The 4,448-nt window shown below is 40.5% G+C and overlaps 1 long non-coding RNA gene across 1 annotated transcript; it reads right to left on the bottom strand.

Annotated features, from left to right (window-relative positions):
- Positions 1-337: 337 nt before the first annotated feature.
- LOC123133974 (uncharacterized) lies at positions 338-2,999 on the bottom strand. The gene is made up of 3 exons (XR_006465452.1): positions 1,539-2,999; positions 1,091-1,256; positions 338-563 (listed from the first exon to the last, which is right to left on the bottom strand). It is a non-coding gene; the product is annotated as an uncharacterized lncRNA (long non-coding RNA).
- Between the last annotated feature and the right edge of the window lie 1,449 nt (positions 3,000-4,448).

Below are 4,448 nucleotides of genomic sequence, written 5' to 3'. Positions count from 1 at the left end.
ATCCATGCGTTGTCGTATGTCCGTATATGCGTTGCTAAGGTCTACACCAACGGATTATCATGCATTGCCGTTGGTGGCGTTGCAATGATCTACAACAACGTATATACATCCGTTGGTAAACCACGTGTAGAAGTGTTGCAAAATAGCAACGTATAGAACTGAAGCGTAACAACGCTTCATATGCGTTGGTGGCTACCAAACACAAACAAGTTTCAAATGGACATACCATACCATTGCAGCGACTAGATGCTTTGACATATATGAACAACTTAATGGTATTTTATACTGCGAACCAAAATTATTATTCCAATGCTGATGGATAGGAGCGACAATATAATAAGCAGGAATCCCCATAATATATTAAACATGATGTATTGCATTACAAAGAACACGATACAAGCATTACATATCTGAAACCATCTAGTACTAGCCTAATTCTTGATCATTCAGTTAGCTTACTGTTTGAAACATTACACTTCAAAATGACATTCTAATTATCTAGTAAAATTGCCATTCTTGACCTTGCAATCAATGTCCGTGCATCTTGAATATATCTTGGCAGCCTAGAACAACAAAGGAATGAGATTAGTAACCTATGATAGAGAATATCAACAAAGCAGAAAGTTATGGAGGAGCCAAAAAAAGGAGAGTACTAGCCTACACCTGACAATCACTTTTTATCCTTGTTTTCTTATGAAAAAATGCTATATGTCGATTGAGTAAAATAAACCTCAAAAGCATACTAAGCAAGACATGAGGTACCCCCTTGGGAAAAAAAATCATGTAATGAAATACCACACATCTTTCATTTGCTAAGAAAGATCTGAGTTCTCCACAAAATAAAAGTAGACGCAAGATTTCAACAGATCAAAAATATTGTAGTTAAAAGAAAATAATTCGCACCAGGCTAAATTAGGTATTGTGATACATGCTCACAAATATGACTTACCAAGACACTGATTTACATATAGATGTGGGGCTAATTAATAATGTGAATACAAAACCTTTTCAACATGAGTTTATTAATAAAAATGCAGACGCAACCTATATCTGTGTACTATTTTATTTTTTGCATCTGGCATCAACTTACTATATGAATCATCATAATAAACACCAGCAGAAGGGACATCACCATGCTAGGAAGTACAAACACAGAGACTTGAAGTCTTGAACATTTCTGTAAACTGACAACATTCTATTCTCTCAGTTGCGACTTGCACAAGTTCTGAATATCCACCACTCGTTCAGACCAGAAACTGCATAGTAAAACACCGAGATCTTTGAAAAATTGGATGGGGCTATTCATTTTGAACCATCAACATGTATTTACTATAGTAATGATTATCCAAACATTATATATATTAACAATGATATGAATTCTGGAGCCAACTAAATGACAATAGGTAACCAATAATATTGATTATACATAGTTGAATATTTCAATTTCCCAGAGGCTTCAAATTCTTTTTAGGGACTCTTATGTATGTGTTGACTTTTATATCTCCTAATTGCAGTACGCACAAGTCCAGAAGATATACCTGTTAAGATAAAGAACAAACAAACACGTGTTGGCTGAAGCACATAGTCAACTTCAGAACCTGCGAGGGAAGATGAAACTAAAGATTATACAATAAAAAGAAATGTTAGGACAAAGAGATGCATGTGGGCTTATTCCTATAGTACTACAGAAGCGTGTAACAGAAATCAGTAAGGATTGATAAAGCTAATGAGATTTTTTTGCCTCTTGAAAATCATGATGTTATAGATAATAGTACTTGCCTATTAACTGATACTTGAAGAAATGTTCTTTTATGACATGGTCATAGGCTATTAACTAGGATATTTGGAGATACTGTCGACTTATTTAACTAATCTACCAAGATCCTCCTCACAAAAATACTGGACAATTATCCATGCACGTAGAATCAAGAAAATTAGAGCCTAATGCATCACAAGAAAGAACTATTAATGAAAAGGTAAAAAAATATTCCTGAATGAACAGGTACAGAGTACATACAAATGGTGAATCGCTCAACCACAGAAGAAAAAAGTCCGCCTATGAACATCTAAAACTGGGGTGACAACATGCTTCTAGATGTTACATTTATGACTTACTGCAAATTGTTGTAATTGGCTGCTATTAGAGAAGATCTCTGGTGCAACATAAAGGTATCAGATATAGTAATAACACAGGGGATCTTATAGGTGGGAATTTTGAGCCTGTAACCACAGAAGCGTTGTTGTCTCTGCAGCCTGTAGATAAAACCCATTGGAATGTGAACTTCCTCCATGAAACTTACTGTGTTATATAATCTTTACGAAACAGGGTAAATTTGTCAAATATATGTTGAACAAATCTATTAGAAAAATGAAAGAAGTGCTCGATTTGTTTGATCCGGGATAGTTCCCATTATCTCGTCATTGTACAAACAATATTCGAAGGAGGAGGGCCTTACTGAACCGTCTGGCGTCAGTCGAGGTAGTCGAGGACTCGATGTGGAACAACACAGTATAGCCCGAGCCGGCAGCCGCGCGCGCGGATACGCAGGGTAGTGGGCAAACAAACGAGAGGAGGCATGGGAGACGCGCTAGCCACCATGGCGGCTAGGGTTCCTGCGGGGGCGCGTACAGGGGCGTGGATGGCGTCGCCGTAGCAATGGATTGGACGAGAGCAGTGAGTGGTTCCTGAGACCATGAGCGGGTGCGCAGGGGAGCGGAGGACGTCGCGGCGACTGGGGATCGGAGGAAAGCAGTAAAGAGGAGCCGGGAGGTTGGGCGGCGGCGCGGAGGAACTCGCCGCAAGCCCGCGACAAAGGAACAGAGGAAAACAGTAAGGGGGAATGGGCTGGTGAGCGGCGGCGCAGAAGAGCACTGGATCTAGCCGGAGTCGGAGGTTTGTGGCGGCAACTTTGTGGTCACGAAGCTTGTGAGAAAGGAATCACCAAATCAGCGGAGAAAGGAATCACAAAATCAGCGGGGTTGTGGCAACTCTTTTTTGTTGCGTGATATTTGGACGGGGTGGTACTTTCCAGATAACATGGAGATGAGCACGGGGAGGTTACCTCTTCGTGGGAGGTGGGAGGTGGACCACCGACAACACATGCTATCTTTCGTTGCTACATATCCGTTGTTAAAAGTGGGTTTTTGTTGTAGTGATTTAAGCATGTTGTAGCATGTAAATTTGATGCAAGTAAGGTTTATTCACCAATGTTGGGATGGTTTAATGATGAATATTCTCAATCTTTTGATAGGAATAAGAGCTTCACTTATATGTGCAAACTGAGTTGCAATATTTTCATGCCTTCTACTTATGATAATATTTTTGCTTTATATTTTATGATCTATGAAAGTTACTCATGTATACATGTGTCATATGTGCAAAAATCAAGGGAAGTAAAAATGGATGACATATACATATATGTATACCTTGTCTCTTTTGTTAGCCACATTTCAGATTAAGCAACGCCGAGGACGGCTTTGTTTTCAAAAAGGGGAGGATGATGAGGACATGACTACCTTGGATACGACCAAAAATTATGGGCCTAATAGTGTCCCATATGAGATCCGGGCCTAATAGTGTCCCATATGAGATCCGGCCCGTTAAAAGCCTACCACGTTCTGGGCCAAATTATGGCCCAGATCAGGTACGACCCTTTAAGAGGCTATGGGCTCAATTATGGCCCATATAAGATTCGGCCCGTCAACTGGACACTATGCTTTTGGGCCCACTTGCTAGAGAACCACTTAGTAATTTGGCCTGACATTAGTTTTGGCCTCTTAAGGACCAGTTTAACATTTCGGCCCTATATTAATTTCGTCTTGTTAAATGCCCGTCATATAGTTGGGCCTAACTACGACCCAGTTTCCATCCGGCCTGCTCGCAGCCGATATCTGATTGGGCCAAACAAGGACCGAGACAATTTTGGCCTGTTAAAAGCCCGTGATTTGATTCGCACAATCATGGGCCGGGGTTCATTTCGGGATGCTGCCGGCCTGTTAGCTGTTCGACACGTTTCAGGCCCAACCTACATCGTGATTGCATGACGACCCGATTATGTACCGTAATTTTACGGTTTGGCCAATTTACTGCGAAGACAGTAAAATAACTGCAGCATCGTGAATAAGAAAAAACCTAGACTATACAATAAAGAAATTATAGCATATTACATCCACTGGGCATCAAAGTTTGCCACTATGATAATAAAGCATAAGCAGACAGCAGATTACATACACTGGGCATCAAAGATCGCCACCGGTGCAAATAAACACACCGACAAAATAATATACAAAACCAAGAGCACTTCAATAGAGTTCAAGAAAGGTTAGCCCTGCTGGGGAGCTGCAGTGTAAGCAGCTGAGCAAGATGATCAGACTGCGCTTGTTCAACACTTAAATCTTCCTCACTCTGAAAGATAAACAAGCAGACAGATGACAGGTTTTGCACATAA

Source organism: Triticum aestivum, chromosome 6B (assembly GCF_018294505.1).
Source record: "Triticum aestivum cultivar Chinese Spring chromosome 6B, IWGSC CS RefSeq v2.1, whole genome shotgun sequence".
Lineage (NCBI taxonomy): Eukaryota > Viridiplantae > Streptophyta > Magnoliopsida > Poales > Poaceae > Triticum > Triticum aestivum.
Note: the sequence above shows the minus strand (reverse complement) of the source record. Positions and strands in the feature narration are given on the sequence as shown.